This window comes from Triturus cristatus, chromosome 2_1 (assembly GCF_964204655.1).
Source record: "Triturus cristatus chromosome 2_1, aTriCri1.1, whole genome shotgun sequence".
NCBI lineage: Eukaryota > Metazoa > Chordata > Amphibia > Caudata > Salamandridae > Triturus > Triturus cristatus.
Genome location: NC_140581.1, coordinates 70,093,399 through 70,121,047, shown reverse-complemented (window position 1 = coordinate 70,121,047; position 27,649 = coordinate 70,093,399). Strand labels below are relative to the sequence as shown.

General features: G+C 45.9%; 2 protein-coding genes across 9 annotated transcripts in view; one reads left to right on the top strand and one right to left on the bottom strand.

Moving 5' to 3' along the window:
• LOC146863756 (uncharacterized) overlaps positions 1 to 27,649 on the bottom strand; it is a 458,228-nt gene that overhangs the window by 141,627 nt on the left and 288,952 nt on the right. Inside the window, exon 10 of one of the 2 annotated variants that reach the window (XR_014969104.1) lies at positions 13,342 to 16,022. The exons of the other annotated variant lie outside the window; for it this stretch is intronic. The gene's annotated coding sequence lies outside the window, so the exon portion shown is untranslated. Of the gene's footprint in view, positions 1 to 13,341; positions 16,023 to 27,649 lie in introns of those variants that run through there. 2 annotated transcript variants of the gene reach the window in all.
• Positions 1 to 27,649, top strand: part of LOC146863757 (uncharacterized) — a 240,416-nt gene that overhangs the window by 31,222 nt on the left and 181,545 nt on the right. For all 7 annotated transcript variants that reach the window (XM_085627906.1, XM_085627907.1, XM_085627917.1 and 4 more), the window contains exon 2: positions 21,005 to 21,030. The gene's annotated coding sequence lies outside the window, so the exon portion shown is untranslated. The remainder of the gene's footprint in view (positions 1 to 21,004; positions 21,031 to 27,649) is intronic.

The window sequence follows — 27,649 nt, the reverse complement described above, 5'->3', positions numbered from 1 at the left end:
CTCCATCCCCTCCCTCAGTTCTAACCATGTCAGCTAAAAGTTTGCCCCAGCTTGACTCATCCAGCTTCCCCAACAACATTCGTGTGCTCCTAATATGAAAGGCTGCTGCGTAAAGGCTTAAGTCTGGAAGAGCCAATCCGCCTTTACGGAGTCTGCGCCTAAGCTTTTTCCAGGATAGCCTTACTCCCTTATCGCCCCATATAAAACTCCCGATCCGACTATGTATTTTATTAATACCCTTCAATGAAAATGACAACGGGATGGTGGAGAATAGAAAAGAAAGTTTGGGAAGAATGATCATCTTTACAAGGTTTACCTTGCCAAAAATCGTCAAGGGAAGATTGCACCATTTGTTTAGCAGACAGATTAATTCTTTGAAAACTCTATCTAGATTGATTTGCGGAATTCTATCGATATCTGCGACCACTTTGATTCCCAAGTATCTGAACTCAGTAGAGACCTTTCCGCTCCAGTTGTCTATGTTCCAGCACATGACCTCCATTTTGGAGCTATTCACTGCATAGCCGGACACAGCACCAAATGAGGCGACTAGATTTTCTAAAACCGGGATCGTGATATCCGGATTACCAGTATATACTACTAGGTCGTCCGCATATAGAGCTAATTTCGAGCTGTAAGGGCCAGATTGAAAAGGAACTATTAGATTATTTAGCCTAATCGCTTGGGCCAATGGTTCAATAGAAATATTGAACAACATTGGGGAGAGCGGACAGCCCTGCCTAGTCCCTCATTGGATGTAAAAAACAGAGGTGAGCACACCATTCAGGAGAATCCGGGCCGAGGCCCCCAGATAACATCTCTGAAGGGTCTCAATAAAGATCGGGCCAAATCCCATCACCTCAAGGACAACCCACAAATAGATCCAACAAACTCTATCAAAGGCCTTGGCCGCGTCCAGCGCGACCAAAGCCATGGGAGCCTGTCATTGTACCGCCAGATCTATATTACCTAGCAGTATATGAGTCAGATCTTCTAAGTGTCTTCCGGCCATAAAACCCTTCTGGTCCTGATGGATCAACTTCGGGGCCAGTTTTGCCAATCTCCCCTCTAGAATGCTGACAAAGATCTTATAATCGGTATTCAGCAGGGAGATCGGTCGATACGAATCTGCCTTAGTGGGGTCTTTACCTGGCTACAGAATCAAAACCAGAATGGCTTCCTTCCATGTTGCAGGGACCCTGCCTCCTATAAAAAAAATAGAGTTAAAGATTATCTTTAAAGTCGGTGCTAGTTCGTCCGCCAAGAGTTTATAAATCTCACTTGGAATTGCATCGGAACCAGCCGCTTTTTTGTTCTTCAATCTCCTAATTTGTTCCTGAATTTCTTCTTCGGAAATGGGAGCATCTAACCATAATTTATCCTCTGAAGATAACGCTGGGAGCTGTTTATCCCCTAGCCATGCTCTTATTGCTTCAAGAGTTGGGGCAGACCCCTCCCTATATAAATCAGAAAACAGAGATAGGAGACAAGTTTGCATATCCTCAGCTCTATTTGAGATCTCTCCTTCGATGTTTACTACAAGGTCTTTAATATCATTTTTAGATCTATCAAGTCTAGCCTTCCAGGCCAACATAGCCCCAGCTTTCTCCCCGTATTCCAAATTTTCCATACGAGATGCTTCCCACTGTGCTCTACATTTATTATCCAGCTTCACCCTATAATTCTGTCTCGCATTATCAAGGTCTAATGAAATCTGTCGGGCTTGCTCAGGATCATAGGAGACAGATAACCAGGCAGACTCTAGCTGGCCAATTCTCCCTTCTAGATCTTTTACGGCTTTGGTCTCCTCTCTATTAATTCCTGAAATTAATCCGTGGAGGGTCCCTCTAAGACTGGCCTTATACGCATCCCACACAAAATCAAGCGAGGCACTCCCGATGTTACTGGGGAAAAAGTTGATGGAAAATGTCTTAATAGCTAGTATTACATCAGGGTTATTGAGCATTGCCCTCTTTAGTGTCCACCTTGTCTGCCCTCGATCTTTACCGCTAGAGAGTTTTAAAACTAGAGGGGCGTGATCTGATATATGGCTAGGTAAGATAGTGATCTGCTCGATGGCCCTTTGCGACAGACTAACACCCAGGCACTCTCCTTGAAGTACTCTAATCATTCAGTCAGTACCCAATTACTAATCCAGTGTCCCAGGCCTTAGCAAATGGGCTGCTTCAAACCCATATCCACTATGCATGCAGTCCTCTAACCATCTGCACACTTGTCTTTCACACCTTCAATTTCTGACCCATTCTGTACCATGTACTAATCCATTCATTGTGCTGAAACCCAACCACTTATAAATTCACCCAGGCACTCTCCTTGCAGTACTCTAAACATTCAGTCTGTTCCCAAGCACTCATTCATTGAGCCAGGCCTTAGCACATGGACTGCTTCAAATCCTATGCACTATGCATGCAGTCCTCTAACCATCTGCACACTTGTCTTTCACACCTTCAATTCCCCAGTCAGTATCCATACACTTCCAGCAAACATCCTGTTAATCCCTTTGCGCTCCTCTAGTTACCCATTCAGCACCAAGTACTAATCCATTCACTGTGCCAAAACCCAAACACTTAATAAATTTACCCAGAAACTCTCCTTGCAGTACTCTAATCATTCAGTCAGTACCCAAGTACTCATGCAGTGATCCAGGCCTTAGCACATGGACTGCTTCAAACCCCTATTCACTATGTATGCAGTCCTCTAACCACCTACAGACTTGTCTTTTACACCTTCTATTCCCCAGTCAGTATCCATACACTGCAGCAAACACCCTGTCACTCCCCATGTACTCCTCTAGTGATCCATTCAGCACCATGTACTAATCCATTCACTGTGCCAAAACCCAAACACTTATAAATTCACTCAGGAACTCTCCTTGCAGTACTCAAATCATTCAGTCAGTTCACAAGTACTCATGCACTGAGCCAGGCCTTAGCACATAGACTGCTTCAAATGCCTATCCACTATGCATTCAGTCTTCTAACCACTTACACACTTGTCTTTCACACCTTCAATTCCGCAGTCAGTATACATACACTCCAGCAAACACCCTGTCAATCCTCTTGCTCTCCTCCAATGACCCATTCAGCACCATGTACTAATCCATTCACTGCACCAAAACCCAACCACTTATAAATTCACCCAGGCACTCCCCTTGCAGGATTCTAATCATTCAGTCAGTACCCAAGTATTTATGCAGTGAGCCAGACCTTAGCACATGGACTGCTTCAAACCCCTATCCACTATGCATGCAGTATTATAACCACCTACACACTTGTCGTTCACACCTTCAATTCCCCAGTCAGTATACACACACTTCCAGCAAACACCCTGTCCTTCCCTTGCACTCCTCCAGTGACCCATTCAGCAACATGTACTAATCCATTCACTGCGCAAAAATCCCAACCACGTATAAATTCAGCAAGGCACTCACCTTGCAGTACTCTAATCATTCAGTCAGTACACAGGTACTTATGCTGTGAGCCAGGCCTTAGAACAGGGACTGCTTTAAACCCCTAACCACTATGCATGCAGTATTATAACCAGCTACACAATTGTCTTTCACACCTTCAATTCCCTAGTCAGTATCCATACACTTCCAGCAAACACCCTGTCACTCCCCTTGCACTCCTCCATTGACCATTCAGTACCATGTACTATTCAATTCACTGCGCCAAAACCCAAACACTTATAAATTCACCCAGGCACTCTCCTTGCAGTACTCTAATCATTCAGTCAGTACCCAAGTACCTTTGCAGTGAGCCAGGCCTTAGCACAAGGACTGTTATAAACGCCTATCCACTATGCTTGCAGTCCTCTAACCACCTACACACTTGTCTTTCACACCTTCAATTCCCCAGATAGAATCTATACACTCCAGCAAACACCTTGTCACTCCTCTTGCACTCCTCTAGTGACCCATTCAGCACCATGTACTAATCCATTCACGGAGCCAAAACCAAGCCACTTATAAATTCACCCAGACACTCTCATTGCAGTACTCTAATCATTTAGTCAGTTCACAAGTACTCATGCACTGAGCCAGGCATTAGCACATGGACTGCTTCAAACGCCTATCCACTGTGCATTCAGTCCTCTAACCACCTACACACTTGTCTTTCACACCTTCAATTCCCCAGTCAGTATACATACACTCCAGCAAACACCCTATCAATCCTCTTGCACCCCTTTAGTGACCCATTCAGCACCATGTACTAATCTATTCACTGCACCAAAACCCAACGACTTATAAATTCACCCAGGCACTCTCCTTGCAGTACTCTAATCATTGAGTCAGTACCCAAGTACTTATGCAGTCAGCCAGGCCTTAGCACATGGACTGCTTCAAACCCCTATCCACTATGCATGCAGTATTATAACCACCTACACACTTGTCTTTCACACCTTCAATTCCCCAGTCAGTATCCATACACTTCCAGCAAACACTCTGTCACTCCCCTTGCACTCCTCTAGTGACCCATTCAGCACCATGTACTAATCCATACACTGCGCCAAAACCCAAACACTTATAAATTCACCAAGGCACTCTCCTTGCTGTACTCTAACCATTCACTCAGTATCCAAGTACTCATGCAGCGAGCCAGGCCTTAGCACATGGACTGCTTCAAAACCCTATGCACTATGTATGCAGTACTCTAACCACCTACACACTTGTCTTTCACACCTTCAATTCCCTAGTCAATATCCATACACTTCCAGCAATCATCCTGTCACTCCAATTTCACTCCTCTACTGATCCATTCAGCACCAAGTAGTAATTAATTTACTGTGCCAAAATCCACACACTTATAAATTCACCCAGTCACTCTCCTTGCAGTACTCTAATCATTCATTCAGTACCCAAGTACTCATGCACTGAGCCAGGCCTTAGCACATGGACTGCTAGAAACGCCTATCCACTATGCATGCAGTCTTCTAACCACCTAAACACTTGCCTTTCACACCTTCAATTCCCCAGTCAGTATACATACACTCCATCAAGCACCCTGTCAATCCCCTTGCACTCCTCCAGTGATCCATTCAGCACCATGTACTAATCCATTCACTGCGCCAAAACCCAACCACTTATAAATTCACTCAGGCACTCTCCTTGCAGCACTCTAATCATTCAGTCAGCACCCAAGTACTTATGCAGTGAGCCAGGCCTTATCACATGGACTGCTTCAAACCCCTATCCACTATGCATGCAGTATTATTGTAGGAGAGTAGGATCTGCTTCACATGGGTACCCCGACTTTTTGCTGGTGTTTCACTGGTTTTCGACCTTAGTCTGGCTGTGGCACTGCTAATCAGGACCACATCCTAGCTGCTTCCTCTCTAAAATGGTTTCCATGTACATTAGGTACATATCTAATTGGATTCTGGAGTGCCTTATAAGCCCCTAGTATATGGTATACTCTCTACCTAGGGCATAGGTACCTCAGAGGCCTACCAGGGGCTGCGTCATGTATTATGCCACCCCTGGGAAGCATTCCAAAATGACACCACAGGTCTGCTACTGCAACCTGGGTAAGGGTGTGCTTGCACCCCTTACTGTGGTATAGGCTACCTATATCACTACCTTATACAGACACATATAAACCTATAAGCCACTCCTATGGCAGTCCTTGACAATTCTGATGGCAGAGTGCGTGGTTTTATGTGAGAGGGTGTCCAAGCATGAGCTGACCCCCTCTGCAGCATTCGGAAATACTTCCTTATGGCTATTCTAAGATACAGCCATACCATATACTCTTAAGTGCATTATAACCTCGCGGTAAATGCTAACTTTGGGATGGCTGCATAAAAACATGTTGTGTTTGGTGTCAAACGCTTTGGAATACTACCCCCCCCCCCACCAATACTGGCGGCAGGGCTAGCATTCCACCCTTCAAGATGGAGAGACATGTTCACACTGGCTAAACCCGGTTATATCCTTTCAAAGCCCTGGCATCACAAAATGGTTGCCACTGCCACAGACACGGGTCTGGCCTCCTGCTGCTGGGGAAAAATCCGGCAGGGGAGGCCTAGACAATAGGTTTCCTGTCACAGGGAGGTGTAACCACCTCCCCAGACAGGCAGATGTGTATTGGGGCAGGGTGGGTGCATTCAGAGAATGCTTTTGAGACACTGCCTGGGGCACGCAAGGTGTCCCTGTGCATAGCCCAGTTCAAACTGGTTGCAGGGGCACTCAGCCCCTGCTCTGCTGTGAAACTGGACAAAGGGGAAGGGGTGTAACCACTCCCACCCCAAGCCCACCCATAGGTGGAGCCTTAGAGTTAGTCCATCCCATAAACTTAGTATATGTATAGGAATCCAGTCCCTAGGACTTTAGATTACCCTGGACGAACCTCTGAAACATATATCCTGGACCTTCGACTTTCTATCACGACTAAAAGACGGAAGAAATCTCCCTTGGGGTCAAGGAGTGACTCCCCTGCTTGGCAGGCACCAGAGAAGCAACTGACTGGTCTGCATTACTGAAGTTCCTGCCGGACGCTGAAGTCTCTGCATCCCCAGAGGTAGATTTCCAGACTTCCCTTAGGATACCCTGAGTCCACAGCAAATTTGAGGCCCGTGTCTATCGTGGGTAATGTGGAACCGTGACCCCTGGACACGGTGAACTTTTGCAGCAATAACACCTTCCTGTTCCTCCTTGAAGTTGTGCTTTGGGCTCCTAGTAGCCCCAGCCTTGAGCACCTCCTGCACCGAAGATTTTTGGCCTCCACTCCACGAGTGACCCATGGGCTAGCTTCCAGTGCTACCGCTTGAGGCTCTTTTGTGATCACAAGACCATTGGCTAGCAGGTCCCCATGAAGACAACTCCACTTCTGGTGGGGCTTTTCTGGTTGCGCCAGACTTGCTCTTACTTACGCTTGCTGGGTCAGTCCATCAGACCTTACTGGTCTACACCGCAATCCTTTCTCTGATTTCCTGAGACTTGCCAATGCCAAGGCTTGTTGGGTCCTTTCTGATCGCCGACACCGAAACACTTGACAAACTTCATGGCACAGCTCGAATCCACCTCATGGACTTTGTCGATGCCTCCTGGACCTCGTGGCTGAAGAGTCAAGACACCCATCAACTCACCTGAAGCACCCGACATCTGTGAGCATTGGTCCATCTTGCCCTAGGTCACTGGCAAGTGACCCAGACTCTGTCCCCAGCGCTTTCAGGTTCCTTACATCCTAGATCCAGGCTTGGATCTCTCCCGACACTTCTCCTCTTCACGGCAGCAGCAGTTCTTTGCAGGCTTCAATTGAAATCGACGACGCAACCGGACACCAAAAGACACCTATGCACCCGGCTTCCCTGTGTGAGGTAACTCGAGAACTCCGGTACTCTCGTGGGTGCTAGCCCTAGCACTGCCTAAGTCCAAGAGGGTTTGGTCCTGACTCGATTAGAAGTGTCCCTAACCTTTAAAATTCCAACCGCGACATTCCTCATAGAAGGGATTAGGAACCCGCGGTTGTGTTTCCACACTGCATACAGTTCCCGTGGGTCCCCTGTGTTCCTACCTTGGGAGATTCCTTGGGGTCCCAGCGATTCTAGAGGCAATAGGCCTAGTGCCTATTACAGTTGTGGTTCTTATACCACTTTTTGAGTATATAGTTTGGTACGCCCCTAGGGCTCAAACGTGTATTTGTGCTTTTACTGATGCCTAATCACTTGTAACTTTAGTACTTCGAACTCCAGTCTCATAAAGAGACTAGAGGGGTGTGTTTAACCTTAAATACATATATTTTGAATATATACCTGGTGTTGTCTTTTCATTTGATCATTCAGGAGATTATAGACTGGTAAAACAAGCTGCATTACATTCCTTCAAGACTTAGCCTGAAGGCTGCTCTCCATAGCTACCACTAGGATAGCTTTCACATAAGGTTGTCTTTAACCATTCACCATAAGGGGTTGTTTGGACTGATACAGGGTGCCCACTAGAACTAGTGGACAGCATATATCAGCCCCCTTCTCACATTGGTATGCAGCGAGTGGGATTCCAGCTTGCTATTGTTTTACCAGATAATCTCAATTGAATTGATCAACTGAAAACCTCTAAAGGTACCAGAGGTACATATAATATCAGGTTTAGCTAAAGTAAGTTCTACTGAACTTAGAGTTGTGTGTTAAGGGATAGAACACCCTTTCTACAACTCAAGAGAGTTTAGTAGGCCACACTAGTGTAGGTAGTGCAATACACCACACCACATTAGTAATGTTTAACCAGCCAGGAACCACTGAGTCCCTACCTGGAACCAGTGAGCTCCTTCCCTATAAGTATGAGGATCTCTCCTTTGCTAGACTTAGGGCCTTATGCACCATTAGGAAGCTGAAGACAGTCAAAAGTCCATCCACGCAGCATCTTATACAGATAAAAAAACTGGATGATATCACAAGTTCTAGTGGGCCTGTAGATGGAGACAGTGTGGGTGGGGCAGCACCTGAGAATGGGTCCAGGGGTGGAAACTCCCCTGACCCTTCCTCTGATGCTGAACAGACTGGTGAAAATGACCAGACTCTGGTGGACACAGACCATCAGGATGAGGATGAGGACAACAATGCCCCTTCCTTCATTCCTCTTGGTAGGCCTCAACACAGGGCTAGAAGGGATAGATCTCTGTCAAGGGGATCTATTCAGTCTAACTCCTCTATTGGAACCTCTGTTTCTTCTCACAGAGGGTGTGAAACCTCCCAGGAGAGGAGAGAGAGACTGCTGAAGTATGAGCAAGACAAGGTCAACCTCATAAAGCGGCAGATGGCCTTAGATAGGGAAGCCCTGGAGCTCTACAGAGCTAGTAAAAAGGAGGGACTAGAGTCCCTTGGTGGCAGCAATTTCCCTAGAGATAGGGAGAGGTCTTATGACCATAGAAACCTAAGTAAGATTGTCCCTCCCTACCGGAGTGGGGATGACATCCACAAATGGATAACTGCATTGGAGAGGGCCTGTAAAGTACAGAAGGTCCCTCAAGGTCAGTGGGAAGCAATCTTATGGCTCTCCTTTGCAGACAAAGGTAGAGACAAGCTCCTCACTGTAAGAGAAGAGGATGCTGATGATTACAAATTCTTGAAAAGTGTTCTGATAGATGCGTTTGGCCTAACCACTGAACAATACAGGTTAAGGTTCAGAGATACCCAAAAGGCACATAATCAGGACTGGGTTGACTTTGTTGACTGTGCTGCTAAGGCTCTGGAAGGTTAGTTATTGGGCAGTAAAGTCTGTGACTTCAAAGGATTGTACAATCTGATAATGAGGGAGCAGATTCTTAATAACTGTCAACATCAGCTGTTCCACCAGTACCTGGCAGAGTCTGATCTGACCTCTCCCCAAGAATTGGGAAAGAAGGCAGACAAATGGGTCAGAACCAGGGTGAGGCAGAAAGTACAGAACCAAGGTGGTGACCCTAAGAAGCAAGATTCTTAAAACTCTGATAAGGGTGGGGACAAGGGTAAATACCAGAAGTCTTCACAAGGACCCCAAAAATCTTCTTCATGGGGGGATTCCTAGTCAGGAAAGGGAAAAGGCCAAAAGAAGCCCTGGTGCAAAATCTGTAAGCAGAAAACTCACTGGGCTTGTGACTGCACCAAGGCTAAAGAAAATACTCCAACCACCACCAATGCCTCTAAGGCACCTGTTCCCCCTAGTACAGTTAAAATTGGTGGTGGAAATACACAGAATAAGGGTGTAGTAGGGTTGACCCTGGTTTCTGAGATGGACTCTGGCCTAGTCAGAGTACCAACTCAGGCTGTGCTGGGGGCATGGATATGTCCCCCTTTGTGAGTCCCAGTAACCTGGGCAAATACAGACAGCAGTCTTTAATTAATGGAGTAGAAGCTTGGGCATTCAGGGACACAGGAGCAAGTGTCACCATGGTGACAAAAGATCTTGTGGATCCTGGGCAGATTATACTTGGTGAAATGTACCAAGTGACCAATGCTAGCAACGTCAGAACAGACCATTCTCTGGCAGTTGTTAAATTCTCCTGGGGAGGGGTAACTGGCCTTAAGAAGGTTGTGGTAAGTGCAGACCTACCAGTACAATGCTTGCTTGGCAATGATCTTTAAACTTCAGCTTGGGCTGAAGTGGAGCTCAGGACACATGCAGAAATGTTAAGGATCTCTGCACATGTCTTTGCTGTGACTAGGTCACAGACTAAAATGTCAAAAGCTGTACAGGCCCTGGATTCTGGAATAATGGACCAGGTGCCTCACAAGAGGAGGAGCAGTAGGGCAGAGCCTTCCCACCTGTCTCAGGATGCTGATCAGTCTCCTCCGGGAGATGATCTTGAGCCTGAAGAAGGAACTGTCCCAGAGGAGCTTGCACCTGACCAGGTTGAGTTCTTGGGGACAGGGGGCCCTTCCACCTCTGATCTGAGCCAGGAGCAGAAAACCTGCCCCTCTCTTGAAACACTCAGACAGCAAGCTGCTGATGAGGCTGCTGGGAATGCTAGTGGCACCCATAAAGTTTATTGGGATGATGGACTCCTTTACTCAGAGAGTAGAGACCCCAAGCCTGGTGCATCCAGGAGGTTGGTTATACCTCTGAAGTTTAGGGGTTTCCTATTGACAAAAGCCCATGATATTCCCCTAGCAGGACACTTAGGCCAGAACAAGACTTGGGACAGAATTGTTCCTCACTTTCACTGGCTACACATGTCTGAAGACACAAAGGAGTTTTGTCGCTCCTGTGTAACCTGCCAAGCCAGTGGCAAAGCAGGTGGCACTACAAAGGCCCCCCTGATACCACTACCTGTGGTGGGGGTTCCCTTTGAGATGGTTGGGATTGACATTGTTGGTCCCATGGATCCTCAAACTGCATCGGGGCACAGGTTTATACTGGTGGTAGTGGATCATGCCACCAGGTATCCACAAGCAATTCCCCTAAGGACCACTACAGCACCTGTAGTGGCAAGAGCTCTCTTGAGTGTGTTCGCAAGAGTAGGTTTTCCAAAGGAAGTAGTATCTGAAAGAGCTGCAAACTTTATGTCAAGTTACTTAACTGCAATGTGGAAGGAGTGTGGAGTGAATTACAAATTCAGCACACCCTATCACCCACAATGCAATGGTTTAGTTGAAAGGTTCAACAAAACCTTAAAGGGCATGATCAAAGGACTCCCAGAGAAGCTTAGGCGAAAATGGGACCTTCTCTTGCCCTGCCTTTTATTTGCATACAGGGAGGTGCCTCAGAAGGGGATTGGCTACAGCCCATTTGAACTTCTGTTTGGTCACCCTGTCAGGGGTCCATTGTGTCTGGTGAAGGAAGGATGGGCCTTACCTCTCAAGCCCCCAAAGCAAGACAGAGTGGACTTTGTACTTGGTATCCACTCAAGGATGGTTGAGTATATGAAAAAGGCAAACAAAAACCTTAAGGCTAGCCAGGAACTGCAAAAAGCCTGGCATGACCAAACGGCTGTGCTGACTGTTTATCAGCCAGGGCAGAAAGTGTGGGTGTTGGAGCCTGTGGCCTCAGCAACTCTCCAGGACAAGTGCAGTGGACCCCACACTATTGTTGAACAGAAAGGGGAGGTTACCTACTTGGTAGACCTTGGAACACATAGGAGTCCCCATAGGGTTCTCCATGTCAACAGGCTGAAGCCATATGTGGACAGGGCTGACATGGGCTTGCTCATGGCAACTGATGAGGGACAGGAGGAAGAGAGTGACCCACTCCCTGACCTCCTCTCACAGAACCCTGATGATGGGTCCGTAGATGGTGTAGCCTTGGCAGGCAGCCTCGCTGCCCAGCAGAAAACTGAATGCAGACAGGATCTCAATCAGTTCAGGCTCATGTATTCACTGACTCCAAGTCAGACTATCTGGTGCAATCATGAAGTGGACACTGGGGACAGTCTGCCTATTAAAAATAAGATTTATAGGCAACCTGACCATGTCGGGGACTGTATCAGGACTGAAGTCCAGAAAATGTTGGATCTGTGTGTGATTGAGCCCTCAGATAGTCCTTGGGCTAGTCCAGAGGTCCTTGTGCCAAAACCTCACACCAGTGGTGGAAAAAGAGAGATGAGGTTTTGTGTGGACTACAGAGGCCTCAATGCAGTCACTAGGACTGATGCCCATCCAATACCAAGGGCAGATGAGCTGATAGATACTTTGGCCTCAGCCAAGTACCTTAGCACATTTGACTTGACAGCTGGCTACTGGCAGATCAGGCTAGCTGAAGATGCAAAGCTAAAAACATTTTCTACCCCTAGTGGGCACTATCAATTTGTGGTAATGCCCTTTGGTTTGAAGAATGCACCTGCCACTTTCCAAAGGTTGGTGAATACAGTTCTCACAGGCCTGGAAGCCTTTAGTGCAGCATATCTAGATGATATTGCTGTGTTTAGCTCCACCTGGGAGGATCACCTGGTCCACCTAAAAAATATTTTGGAGGCTCTGCAAAAAGCAGCCCTAACTATCAAGGCTACTAAGTGCCAGATAGGGCAGAGTCAGATTGTATACCTGGGCCACCTTGTAGGTGTAGGTCAGGTTCAACCATTGCAGAGCAAGATCCAGACCATAATGGAATGGACTGCTCCAACTACCCAGACTCAGGTGAGAGCCTTCTTAGGCCTAACTGGGTACTATAGGAGGTTTGTCAAAGGGCATGGATCAATAGTGACACCCTTGAATGACTTAACTTCTAAGAAAATGCCCAAAAAGGTTCAGTGGACAGCTAGCTGTCAAAAGGCATTTGATGACCTGAAGCAGGCCATGTGTACTGCTCCCATTCTGCAGGGTTCTGACTACTCCAAAAAGTTCATTGTTCAAACTGATGCATCTGAATTGGGGGTTGAGGCTGTACTGTCACAATTGAATGAAGAAGGTCAGGATCAGCCAGTAGCTTTCATAAGCAGAAGGCTGACCCCTAGAGAGAAACGTTGGTCAGCTATTGAGAGGGAGGCCTTTGCTGTGGTTTGGGCTCTGAAGAATTTGAGGACATACGTGTTTGGTACTCACTTCTTTGTTCAGACAGACCATAAACCCCTCTTATGGCTAAAACAAATGAAGGGTGAAAATCCCAAACTGCTTAGGTGGTCCATTTCCCTACAGGGGATGGACTGGGAGTAACCATGCCAATGTAGATGTACTCTCTAGGTATTTCCACTTAGGACATGAAGACTCAACTGGTCAAAGTTAGTTTAATGTCCCTGCGTTTTGAAGAACCAGGCTTTGTCAGGCCCGGCGGCGCAGGGTACGCCTGAAATCTTCGGAGTTCGCCTTCCAAATTACAGAGACACGGAACACTCTGTTAGCATAGGAACTTCACTTTATTTAGCTGCAGCTAGGTACAGTTGTCCCAGAAGTACATCGTAAGTAGGTTCTTAGGAGACTGCCACTTCAATCTGTGGCTTACAATCTTTTGTAGCGCTGGAATCCCCTAAAGCAACACCCCCCTTCATGTGTAATAAAAATACAAATCATCCACGAGAACACATTCTTTGTACAAGATACTGAATAATGGGCAATACAAATTCCTTCCCTAAGGTCGTGTTCCCTATCTGACCCGACAGGTCAGGTGGCTTAGCCATTCCTTAGCTAAATTAATTTACGACAGGGCGCGTGTGCGTGCTGGGGATGCTAATTCGTAAAACATCTGTAGGGGCCGGAGAACGGTCACCAAGGGTCAATAGATGGTTATCTAAAGAATTGCCTGCTTCGAGCCGAGGTTCACGAGGTGCAGGATGGGCTTGGCTCGGGAGAAACAGAGAGGTCGTGTTAGATGTATAACAGTGTAAAATACGAAAGACACGCTATTAGCGTTCGAGGTGCCTGAGTGAGGGCAACAGTGCCATAATGTGATTAAAACAGGATGGGGTAAAATTTAAAGTTCCTCAGACCCTCCTTTTGCCATTACTCAGGCAAGAGAAACATAGGCTGTTGTTAATCTGAATCGACTTCAATGGCCATGAAATCTATAAGCTGTTGTTGCAACATTACTTTTGCGCTCTCTGCTTTCTGGGACACAGGATATGGAAGACACAGGGTAGCGCAGAGCCCGCATATAGCGGGACCACATTGTAGGCAAAGGCAACTTGAGAAGAGAATAGCCTAAATCGCTCCGACAAAGGTAAGAACCTTCCATCCCCATATAGACAGTATGTCCCCAAACCATCCTATCAAAGACCAGTTTCCTTCATCCTGATGGACGGACTCGGCGATCTTATGCAGCTTAGAGATGGCTTGGTATACTGTAGGGGCGTGGTCTGGGATATAAATGCAGCAACTTGATCCGATCAATTTGCATACGCCCCCACGGTCAGCAAGAAAAATATCTAGTACCATTCTGTTCTGAAGCATGACGAGGTGGTCAGCAACGAGTTCTGCAGTGAGATTACTCAAAGCTCCAGCTGTTTCATTGATAGTGGCTTCTACAACTCAAATTAGTTGCCTTATGTCCCTACTGTTGGCTATTGGGCCCCAGAATGGGAGGAGTCCTTTCAAGACATCCCCGGCTTCCTGTCCTGACGTATCCTGGTCAGATGTCACCCCTCTTTTCTGTAAATGATGTTTGGCATCAGCTATGTATGTAGGGGGCAACAACCAAGCGATATAACAAGTGCCTCTCCAGCTACCAGGTAGAGAAGTATAAGCCTTATTCCCACATACAAAGTATGTATTACGTGAGGGAACCATGCGAGGCCAGTCTGTTCCATTCCCATTCAATGTCACAATATGTTGGCAGTTGCTTGTACCCTTATACTCGGACCCCCCTTTCCTAATACAGAATGGTGCTTGTCCGCATACCACTAGAAAAGTCTGACCTTTCCGAGAGGTTTTATTGGAGGGCAGAAAGTACAAGTCTGTAGATCTGGTTTGACGATCAGCATATTCTGATTTCTCACTACTCGTCCCATATACCCTTTTTCTGTCCCGCCAACATAAGTGATACAGATGTCCTCCCAAGCTTCTCACGTCTTGGGTATCACCATCTCTAGGAAATACCCAACTGGCACTTAGTTCCCACCATGCACTACAAGAACCATTAAAGGAAAAAGGAAGGGTAAGATATGGCATCCCAATGTGCCGCTGAACTTGGCAGGAGGCCACAAACCCAACAGTTTGTCGCATTAGTTGCCAATTGATGTTGGTGTAGCATAGAAACAAATGTGTTGTTACGGAATTCGCCCCTTCTTGACTCAACACGAGGTGGTAGAGTAACAAATGTATGCATCTCAACGGTGACTTTGGTAACAGGCTGCGTAAAAAGTGCATGTAGTCCCCATCCTATGCTAGACAATATAATACATATTACAATCAATACTATTAAGACTACTACAAAACGATTATGCAATAATTTACAACGCTTCGTGTTCATTGTTCGTGTTTTGTTCAGTCCCTCTTTAACAGTCATTTCCATCTCTAAAGGTTGCCCGTGACGGGAGGTTGCTTCACTCAGCTGTGATTGTCCGTAGTTTCCTTTATTTTCCTACAAGTCCCACAGGCCTAGTGCCACAACTTGGGTCACAAGTCTGAGACTTCAGTCACGGCCCTGCAACATGTGGAAATCGGGATAAAAACAAACAAAGTCAATGAGGTACTATTGAGGTATTTCTCTTCAGTCTGGGCCTCAAATTGTATCTCTGGGAACCAGGTACAGTTTGTTCTTGGAAAAGGAGATGTGGTTCAGTAGTGTCCAATTTCGATGACGATGGTACAGTTGCTTGGAAGACCTCGCTGTCGTTTTTCTGTGGTCTGGCAGAGTCTAGGTGTGCATCGCTAAACAGTTCAAATCTTGGAATCTTTTCGTTTTCAGAATCGCCAATTGGGTTACGAACCCACTGATCATAAGGCAAAGGTAGGGGCACTTTCTTGCAATGTACCCCATGTACCCAGTTCTTTTTGCCGACGACCTTTACTGCAGTATGCGTTGCGAGGAGTACTTGGCGGGTTTCTCTCCAGCGAGGTTCCAAGTTCTTCGACCTCTGGAAGTTTTTAATGCAGACCCAGTCTCCTGGCCGTATGGTATGACCAGGATCCGTTGAAGCCTGAGGCAAAGTATCTTGTACCTGTTGGTGAAGGACACGTAGCTTAGTGGTGAGTTCATATAAATAATCAATTAACAATAGATGCTCTATCTCAGAGTATTTCTTGGGCCTTGGTACTCCCCAAACATTTGCCAGGCGTCCGAACACAACCTCAAAGGGGCTAAGCCCCATATGGGAATGGGTGGTTGTTCTAGTAGATAAGAGAGCCAAGGGCAAGGCATCATGCCAAGCCAGACCCGTGCTGGCTTGAACTTTCGCCAATTTAAGCTTGAGAGTGCCATTATAGCACTCCACCAAACCCGCTGACTGAGGATGGTTTGCTGCGTGAAACTTTTGTTTGATACCAAGACCAGCACATACTTTCTGCATGATCTGACCCACAAATTCACTCCCGTTGTCACTTCACATAATTCTAGGTAACCCAAATCTCGGCAGAAACTCCTTTAAAAGGACCTTCGCCGTCGATAGAGCAGTATTATCTTTCAGGGGATAGGCCTCTACCCATCGGGAGAAGGCACATACTACGACAAGAACGTATTTCGGATTGTTACATCGTTCCATGTTAATGTAATCTATTTGCAATACCTCAAAAGGGTACGTTGGGGGAGCAAAGTGGCCTGCTGGTGTTGCTGTTCCCTTCCCCGGATTATGCATCAAACATACAATACAGTGCTTAACCAGATTGTCTGCGCATTTAGGTATCCCCACATTCTACCATACTGGGGCCAGAAGTTTGCATATACCCTTTGCCCTGATGTGGGCTGGACCATGTTCCATGGTCACTATTGGTAGCACATAAGCATCTGGTAACAACCAGCGTTGATGTTCTGACAAATCTATCCAGCATCCTGTCACATCCAACCTTCCCATACTTTCTTTCCACATACTTAATTCTTTCTCTGTGGCTACCGCCTGGATAATTTTCACACTGTCCACAGTATTCTCACACATCCCACCTTGTGCAACCCATCTAGCGGAGTCCACAACATACATGCGGCTAGTGGTGTCCTTAGCTGTCACTTTCGCTATCTGGTCTGCAAAAACATTTCCTTGACCTACATCATCAGTGATCTTCCTATGTGCGCTACACTTCACAATTGCTATCTGAGTGGGCAAGGTAAGCGATTCAAGAAGGTCATTTACTAATTGACCATGCTGTATCTTAGTGCCATGGGATGTGAGAAACCCTCTTTCCTTCCACAGGCGGCCAAAACTATGGGCCACTCCAAACGCATACTGACTGTCAGTGAACACATTCACCCTTTTTCCTTCAGCCAACACACACGCTCTAGTCAGTGCTATCAATTCAGCTGCCTGGGCTGAATTATGTATAATCCGTGCTGTTTCCACAACAGTGTACAAGGTAGTGACTGCATAGGCTGCAGTTGTTTCGCCATTGGGAAGCTTAAAACAGGAACCGTCCACCCACAGGGTCCCATCCGGGTCCGGGAGTGGAGTATCCTTCAAATCAACTCTGCCTCTTGTCTCTTCCTCCGTACGGAGGGAACAATCATGTTGCTCCGGTGTACTATTTTCTACTGGAATTGGCAGCAATGTTGCCGGGTTCAGGACATTACATCGTTTAATGTGTATGTGGCTAGCCAAGAGTGTCAGTTCGTACCCCGAAAGGCAGGCACTCGTAAGGTGTTGCGTCTTTGTTCTGTTTAGGAGGGTGTCCACTGCATGCGGCACCATGACAATGAGGGTGTTATCTAATACCAATCCGGCAGACTGGTGAATGGAAACTGCTGCTGCTGCTCTCAAACAGCTAGGTAAAGCCTTGGCCACTGGATCTAATATGGCAGAGAAATAGGCACAGGGATGCTGTCTGTCCCCGAATCGTTGCGTTAAAACTGATAATGCGCAACCTTCTTTCTCATGAACATAGAGTGTGAAAGGTTTACTGTAATCAGGAGTACCTAACACAGGAGCAGAGTATAAGGCAGTACGTAGATCATTGAAGCTTTTCTGACATTCCTCAGACCATGGGAGAGGGTGTGGTGTGTCTTTAAGAGTCAGTGCCAACAAGGGTTTCGCCAGAAGGGAGAATTTGGTGATCCATTGTCTACAATAAGAGGTAATACCTAAAAAGGCACGCACCTCTTTTTGCGTACAAGGAATAGGCATTTGCGCTATTGCTTGGATATGTTCTGGGGTCAATCGCCGTCCCTCCTTTGACAAGAGATGACCTAGGTAGGTAACCTCTTGGCAGCAATATTGCAATTTAGACGGTGAAACTTTGTGATGGGGGTCAGATAAGTGGCGTAACAATGAAACAGTAGCCTTTTTACAAGTGTCCTCTGAATCAGCTGCTACTAACAGGTCATCCACATATTGAATGAGGGTGGCACCTGGCCGTAAAGGCATAGAGTCGAGCTGTGATTTTAATGCTTGACTGTAAATGGAGGGGCTCTCACAATACCCTTGAGGAGCTCTTTTGAACCGGAAGCTTCGGCCTGCTAAGGAGAAGCCAAAAATATCCCTACTTTCCTCAGCAATAGGTATGCTGAAGAACGCATTTTTGAGGTCAATGACAGAAAACCAGGAAGCTGAGGCAGGTATCATTGTCAATATGGCATTAATGTCTGGGACAACAGGGAATTGAGGCACTACAATCTTATTGACTTCTCTGAGATCGATCACAAAACGATAAACAGGTGGCTGGGAGGGGTCGGTCCGTTTAAAAACAGGCAGAACAGGGCTATTGCATACATTTCCCCTAGTTTCTTTGACCACACCATTTTGTACCAAATCGTAAACTATAGATAAAATAGCTTTTTCGTCGTCACTGGAAATTTTATACTGTGGAATGCGAGGAAATTTGACATTTGGCTTAATAGTTACAATGTAGGGTGGAATTTGTAGGAGGCCCACATCATTGGGGCCTGTGGCCCAGAGGGTGGCAGGAAGAGACTGTAATTCAGGAGGGAGCTGGCCTGTGAACAAATACATCGATGACGTCGACCCCTTACCTAGGGTAAGACACACACCAGAAGGAGAACAGTGCAATGTCGCATACAATCTCTTCAATAAATCCAAACCCAACAAATTTTCACCACAACCGGTTGTTAAAAGGAGCGGAGCCTCCAATTGGTAAGGACCTATTGAGATGGGCAAAGGGCGTGAAACTGGGTTTTGAACTGGGGCGCCAGAAAAACCTACAGAAACATTCGTACAGCCAGACAAAGGTGCCCCAGGGAGTTTAGAATGAATTATGGAGCTCTTTGTCGCACCAGTGTCTAATAAGAATGGTTCTGTAACACCTAGTGCTACCACATCGACATAAGGCCCGCTTTGATCCACTGGAATTGATACTACTCCCTTACTTTGTTCAAGGCTGTCCTAACTAGGTTGGTAATTTTGGCTCTCACCCTCGGTATAATAATCATCATTGTAATAGTTGGTAGACTGAACATTGCGCTGGTCAAAATAGTTCGTGGAGTTTTCAGGGGGGATAGAACATTGGTTATTAGGCGGTGTGCCTCGTCCTCTACCCCTGGGTGCTGACTGATAACCTCCCCGGCCTCGTGACCCGGGGGTGCCGTTCGTACGCTGCAACAAAACTGGGCAATTATACTTTAAATGGCCTTCTTCTCTACAATAGGCGCATTGATTCTGGCCCAGCGCGGGTCGGGGAATAAAAGAAGGCCCCGGCCTCTGCGGAGGTCTCTGAAATTGTGGAGGCGGCTGATATTCGTATTGAGCAGGGCGAGGAGGATAAGCCTGTTGTAAGAGAACTTTCGTTTTCAGCTCTTTCGTCTTTTTATCTAGTTTCTCTCTCTCCTCTTTATCCCTATTCTCATAATACTGAGCAGTGGCCAGTATCTAGGCAGAAGACGACACGGCCCACGCACTTTCAGAATTCTTTAATTTATTTGATATTTCCGGAACCAAATTGGACACAAATCTATCTACAAACAGTCGTTGGCCACCTTCCGTGCTCATATCCTGACCACTATGATCGATGAACGTCTCCTCAAACCGTGTAAAGAAAAAGGAGACATTTTCGTCCGCTTTCTGCTTACAAGCTGCTAATTTATCCCAATTAACTCGCAGAGGGAGCATCATAGTTTTCAGTAAGGCGATAATTCTAGCTGAGAGTTCTGTGATTAACGGCTCTGGTTTAGCACCACCCACTTGGAGTCTGTCTGCGGAAAGTGTGGCAGCCCAATCACCTCCCAATTCTGCAGGGTGGTCTTCCTTCCGGATTCTGGCCCATAACGGCTGTGGGACCACATTACCCATGAGCATGTCTATGTCGGCCAAATTCATAACACATGCGTCAACAGTTTGGGACAACTCTTGATAATACCCAGCAGGATTTTTACGGGGGTCCGGTAACGACTGCTTAAGGGCCAATACCTCGGAACGCTTCCAAGGAACGTGCACCCACACACGCTGAAAGTGGACAGGTATAAGAGGATTGTTTCCCTGAGCTGCGACCTCCTCTCTCCACACTGGGGGAACCTCCCTCATTGTCAGAACCCTCTTTAATGCGCAGGAACAGAGATGCCTTTTCCCGACACCACCTCCGAGAACCACCAACGCAGCACAGAGATAAGATGCGTTAATGCCTTCTCCAGAGGGGGTAGGGGGATTTGGATAAAATAACAAAAGAGAAGAGACTGCCACTGGTTGTCTGCTTCCTGTTCTTATCTTCTTTCAGCAGAGCTGACTTCAGGTTAGGTCGTTCTGGAGGCTAAATAATATAGACTTATTAGTTCTTCTAAACTTTAATCCTTCCTGCGATAACAGTCTATATAATTAACCCCTTTTACATACCAGCTTTCTAACTCAGTGTTGCCTCTCTTCTATGTGTTGGACAGCTTCTCCCTGCTCCGTTACTCACTCCTGTCGTACCAAATGTTTATACAGTAAATTAGTTGTCTTTTCTTAATACCTCAGAGCATTCTATTTAGTTTCCAAGACCTTATCATACCTGTCCTTTTCTTACTCTTAGAGATGTTGTAATACTAATACTTCTTTATCTTTTTACTTTGCAGGAACAGTTCGTTGTGAGAAGAACTCTGTAAGTACTAGCAACACTTATTTCCTTATTTACATCATAACTTTTACTACAGTACTATGGTATTCTAGACTTAGCTCTGGTCGCTTCACGTAGGACTCCAGACTCTTCACTCAGCACTCCTGTCAGAAGTTTTCTCGACGAATAGAGCTGACGCGCCACACAGACGCGTAACTCTCAGACTAATGCTTTTCCTCCTTTAAACGGTGGGCGGGTTACTCAGTAGTGCAGTTGCGCATCGATTGATTTCTTTTTGAACTGCGCATGAGTTTCCTGACGAACACTACTTCAAGAAAAAATGATGGCGCTCCAGGAGAAAAAACACCCTTTCACGCAACTAGGCTCTGCAGCGGATGAAGACTAAACTTCAGAAGTTCTTTTCCTCAGGTAAAACAATGGGAAATACCCTCACTAAACTAACTCGGAATCACGGGGAAACGTTACCGCTAGGGTGGCGAATTCAGGTGAAGTGCGCCAACGTTCTAAGTTGAGCGCTTCACATAGAGTTCTGGAACAGTGGGAAAGACTAGAACGTCAACTCTGCCTGAGCGTCGGCCATCTTAAGGTTCCTTACTTCCCAGGCCTCGCTCCAAGTCAGAGTTCTCAGGATCTTTTTATATTTCCTTGGTTGATTTGCATTGATAGTGCAAAGAGACGGCTCCTTGTCAGAAGTGGTTCTGACAGTACCCCCTCTCAAAGGAGGTCCTTCCAATCTTGGCTTCTGAGGAAAAGTTTGATGAAAGGATCGTATCAAACGGGGGGCATGGACATCAGAACATTTTTCCCAAGATCGCTCTTCTGGGCCATAGCCTTTCCAGTCCACCAAATAGTAAACTGTTCCTTTCGATTTTTTAGAGTCTAGGAGTCTTTTAACCTCAAATTCTACTCCTGATTCTAATTGCACTGATTTTGGAGGGAGGTTTATTCTAACATCTGGGGACACCTCTTTTAGTAGGGAGACATTAAATACTGGATGAATCTTCATTTCTGGTGGCAAAGTTAAACGATAAGTCACTGGATTAACTACTTTCTCAATGGGCTAAAGGACCTACAAATCTTGGTTGGAATTTTCTATCTCCTTTGAGTCTGAGATTTTTAGCGTTCAGCCAAACCCTATCTCCTACTTGCAGTTTAGGACCTTCCTTTCTTTTCCTGTCAGCGTATTTTTTGTATGTCTGCTTGGCTTGTATTATGTTTCTTGTGGCGGTCTGATGGACTTGGGCTAGATTTTGTACCACTTCCTGCACTGCTGGGACTGAGATTTCTTTACCAATTACAGAAGCATTTGGATGCCTACCATAATTTAGATAGAAAGGGGAGAAACCTGTGGTGACATTCTTAGCATTATTGTGTGCGAACTCTGCAGCCCACAAATACTCTGGCCAATCCCCTTCTTGGTCTAACAAAAATAACCTTAAGTACTGTTCTAGCTCCTGGTTGACTCTCTCAGTCTGCCCATCTGTTTTTGGGTGATAGCTAGTGGAATATTTGGTTTCTATTCCCATACTGTCCATGAAAGCCCTCCAAAAGCGAGAAAGAAACTGGGAACCCCGATCTGAGATGATCACTCGAGGAACTCCATGTGCTCGCACTATGTGTATGCCAAAATGGTGAGCCAGTTCTTTAGCTCCCGGAAGTCCCTTCAATGCAACAAAATGCACCATTTTGGTGAATGCATCCACAAATACTAATATAGTGTTAAAACCCTGACTGAAAGGTAGGTCCACTATCAAATCTACTGTGACTGTATGCCAGGGGTGTGGGGGTGTGGGCATAGGTTGGAGATACCCACTAGGTGACTATCTCTCCGACTTTCCTCGCGCACAGACCCTGCAAGCCTTCACATAGGAATGAATGTCTTTTGTCATTTGCGGCCACCAATAGTTTCTTTTAATCAGGTCTTCAGTCTTTTGCATGCCCTTATGTCCGGCCAATTTACTCTTGTGATTATTTTCTAAAACTAATTGCTGAAGCTCTAAAGTAGGCAGATATAGTTTTTCTTCATGCCATGGTAATCCATGTTGAATTTTTAGAAATGGTTCTTGCTCTGCCCAATCATGCATCTCTTTCTGTGACATTGCTCCTGCTACCCTTTCCTCGAGGGTTCCTTGACTCACCGCCCCAAGTATTTGGTGTTCAGGAATGATCGTCTTCGATTCTTGATCATTTTCAAGCCTTTCCATATCCATTCTTGACAGAGCATCGGCCTTTCCATTCTTAGTTCCTGGTCGGAAAGTGATCACAAAGTCAAAATCCGCAAAGTACAGTGACCATCAAAGCTGTCTCGGGGTAAGGGTTTTTGCAGATTTGAGGAACTTCAAGTTTCTATGGTCTGTGTACACGGTCACCGTATGTCTCGCTCCCAAGAGATAGTGCCTCCACTCTTGGAATGCGTCTTTGATCGCCAATAACTCTTTCTCTGTGATGGTGTAGTTAACTTCAGCTGGTGTTAATTTTCTCGATCTGTAAGCCACTGGATGGAGTTGTCCAGTCTTCTTGTGTCTTTGCGAGAGGACCCCTCCAATTGCTAGATCTGAAGCGTCCGTCTCCACATAGAAGGGTTCACTGGGGTCTGGATGTAATAGAATCGGTGCGGAGGTAAACTCTTTCTTAAGAGATCTAAAGGCTTCTTCAGCTTCCTCGGACCATTCAAATGGAACTCCTTTCTTGAGCAATCGAGTAAGGGGAACCAATTTGTGCGAAAATTCATTTACAAACCTCCGGTAAAAATTGGCAAAACCAATGAAGCTTTGCAATTCTTTCACACTTCCAGGAGATTTCCATTCCAGAACTGCCTTAACCTTCTTGACATCCATCGTGATTCCACTAGGCGTGAGCACGAATCCAAGGAATTCCACCTCTCTCACACTAAAGGCACACTTTTCCAATTTTACGTACAAGTTATTTTCCTTCAGTTTTTGTAGAATTTTCTTTACCTGGCCTGGATGTTCTTGTTCAGTTCTGGAGTAAATCAATATATCGTCAATATATACTATGATGCATTGATCAATATACTCACTCAAGACGCTGTTTATAAAATGTTGGAAGGCTGCTGGTGCGTTGCATAAGCCATAAGGCATGACCTGGTACTCGTACAAACCTAGTTTTGTTCGGAACGACATTTTCCACTCGTCTCCTTCTCGTACCCTGATCAAGTGGTACGCCCCTCGCAGGTCTAGTTTCGTATAAATCTGTGCCTCTTTTACCTGGTCCAATAGTACAGAGATGAGAGGAAGGGGGTACCGATTCTTGATGGTGACCTTATTAATCGCTAGATAGTCAATACAAGTTCTTAACTCGCCTTCCTTCTTGGGCACAAAGAATAAAGGGGAGGAGACTGGAGACTGAGACGGACGGATGAACCCGTTGGCCAAATATTTCTCAATGTACTCCCTCAAGTGTTCATTCTCTTTTTCGGTTAAGGCATACACTCGACTGCAAGGCAATTGGGCACCTGGCTCCAAATCTATTCTGCATCAAATGACCGATGTGGCGGTAACTTTTCCGCCTCGATCTCATTGAGCACTTCCTCAAATTCCTTGTATTCAGATGGTATTTCACATGTGTGAATTACTCCCACAGAAATTTCTTGCTCACTCAAGGAGGTTGCTGGTCCTGATTCTTTAGGTTCCACGAGATGATTAAAACAGTTCTCTTTGCAGAAGTCTGAATTCATCTTCACAGTTCTTGCTCCCCAATCGATACTTGGATTGTGTTCCGTTAACCACGGCAGGCCCAAGATAATCTGGAACTGAGGAGCATCGATCAAATTGAACTGAATAATCTCTTGATGTTCCTCTTGAAATGTTAATTCCACTTGCTCCGTGTGACTAGTGATTGGTCCGGAGGAAAGATTTGTTCCATCTGCTGCTCTTACTGGCTCACTTCTTGACTTCAAGATTGATCTTAGACCAATGCTGGCTGCATATTTGATATCGCAGATGTTCCCTGTTGCCCCTGAATCGATCATAACTGATACCTCAGTTAGAATGACATTTCTGAATTTTAATTTCATCGAAATCACAACGTGTGGAGACGAAGACTGTAAAGTATTGGCGATATGGTGTTCTTCCGGAGTTGTCTTATCCTCTGCACCTACCAACCCAACTCCTCCTATTGGGGGTGCTTGAAGTTTTCCTTCTCCTTTGAGAACATTTTGGGCTTTTTTGGACAAATTCTGACAATGTGTCCACTTCCTCCACAATACAGGCACAAGTTACTCTGCCGTCTTCTCTCCTTCTCCTCCTTGGTCAGAGGGCCCCGTACCACTCCAATCTGCATAGGTTCAGTACTAGATTGGCTGTCTGACACTTTTGTTGATTCATTTTTTGTTCTGTTGAATCTTGGCGTATTAAATTTAAAATCCTTCCGTCTTTCACCCCTCCTCTCACTTTGACGGAAATCTATTTCCAGAACAAAATCGATTAAGGCAGAAACATCGGTAGGTCTATTCGGAATTTGGGCCAAAACATCCTTCAGTTCGTCTTTCAGTCCGCGATAGAAGACTGCTGCTCTCTTGCATTCCGGCCAGTCCGTTTCTACAACCAATTTATTGAATTGAGCAAGATATGCTACAAGATCCTTGTTACCCTGCTTTAATTCTAAAAGTTCGTTATCGGTGGCTTGATACATTTTTCGACGATCAAATATCCTCAAAAATTCTTTTTTGAAATCTTCAAAATTATAAAAAAGAGCATCATCTCTGGTGACCAAGGGCATGGACCAGCTAGCGGCATCACCGCTCAGGTATGACAAAATAAAGGCTACCCGGGACTGTGCGTCTGGAAAAATCGAAGGACGACACATAAAGTGCAATGAGCACTGCGTCAAAAAGATTTGAGCCTTCTGAGGGTCACCACTAAATCTTTCTGGGGGGGCTAGAGGAATCACAGGAGATAAAGAATGAACTACATGTGTTGTTACACTAGAAGTGGAGCCTAAGTGTTCACCTTCTGTGTCTGGGAATTTCAAACTGGAAGTTGGATGAAAACTAGAAATCTTAGCTGCCAGCTCGACCGTTTCCCTCCTTGTGTCCATTACCTCCTGTCTCAAACCTCTATTTTCATCTCTAACTGCGGTTAATTCTTTTTGTATTAAATGTAGGACCTCACCTAATTTTTGCAATTCCAAACCTTCAGCCATTCTGTTCGGGCGCAATTAAAAATGTGGGCACTTCACTCTGTCAGAACCCTCTTTAATACGCAGGAACAGAGATGCCTTTTCCCGACACCACCTCCGAGAACCACCAACGCAGCACAGAGATAAGATGCGTTAATGCCTTCTCCAGAGGGGGTAGGGGGATTTGGATAAAATAACAAAAGAGAAGAGACTGCCACTGGTTGTCTGCTTCCTGTTCTTATCTTCTTTCAGCAGAGCTGACTTCAGGTTAGGTCGTTCTGGAGGCTAAATAATATAGACTTATTAGTTCTTCTAAACTTTAATCCTTCCTGCGATAACAGTCTATATAATTAACCCCTTTTACATACCAGCTTTCTAACTCAGTGTTGCCTCTCTTCTATGTGTTGGACAGCTTCTCCCTGCTCCGTTACTCACTCCTGTCGTACCAAATGTTTATACAGTAAATTAGTTGTGTATTCTAGACTTAGCTCTGGTCGCTTCACGTAGGACTCCAGACTCTTCACTCGGCACTCCTGTCAGAAGTTTTCTCGACGAATAGAGCTGACGCGCCACACAGACGCATAACTCTCAGACTAATGCTTTTCCTCCTTTAAACGGTGGGCGGGTTACTGAGTAGTGCAGTTGCGCATCGATTGATCTCTTTTTGAACTGCGCATGAGTTTTCTGACGAACACTACTTCAAGAAAAAATGATGGCGCTCCAGGAGAAAAAACACCCTTTCACGCAACTAGGCTCTGCAGCGGATGAAGACTAAACTTCAGAAGTTCTTTTCCTCAGGTAAAACAACGGGAAATACCCTCACTAAACTAACTCAGACTCACGGGGAAACGTTACCGCTAGGGTGGCGAATTCAGGTGAAGTGCACCAACGTTCTAAGTTGAGCGCTTCACATAGAGTTCTGAAGCAGTGGGAAAGACTAGAACGTCAACTCTGCCTGAGCGTCGGCCATCTTAAGGTTCCTTACTTCCCAGGCCTCGCTCCAAGTCAGAGTTCTCAGGATGTTTTTATATTTCCTTGGTTGATTGGCATTGATAGTGCAAAGAGATGGCTCCTTGTCAGCAGTGGTTCTGACACTCATAGGGTAGTGTTTCAACTTTCGCCTAACAGAAGAATCGCGTTTTGGCAAAGACCAGCAAGCAAACATCATTCTGAACGTGATGAGTGTTCCTATTGCATCCTCGACCTCAGCGCCCACAATCAATCCCTTATCAAACTCGGCCTGTACATTTAGCAGGCCCTGGGGAACTGGCCCCAGTCCCATATCTTCCCATTCTTCAATTAAACATTTGCACATAACATCAAAAACGTATCTTTGCGTAGGCGCTTCCCGCTGGTGAAAGGTAAGCATAATGTCCTGCAAGGTATACTGCGAGCCGTTCAGGAGACATAATATTAGGCGGAGCAGGTGAGGCGGTTGCATTCACATTAAGCGAAGCAGGAGAGGGAGTAGCATTCACGAAGGGAGCCGACGGGAAGGGAGAAC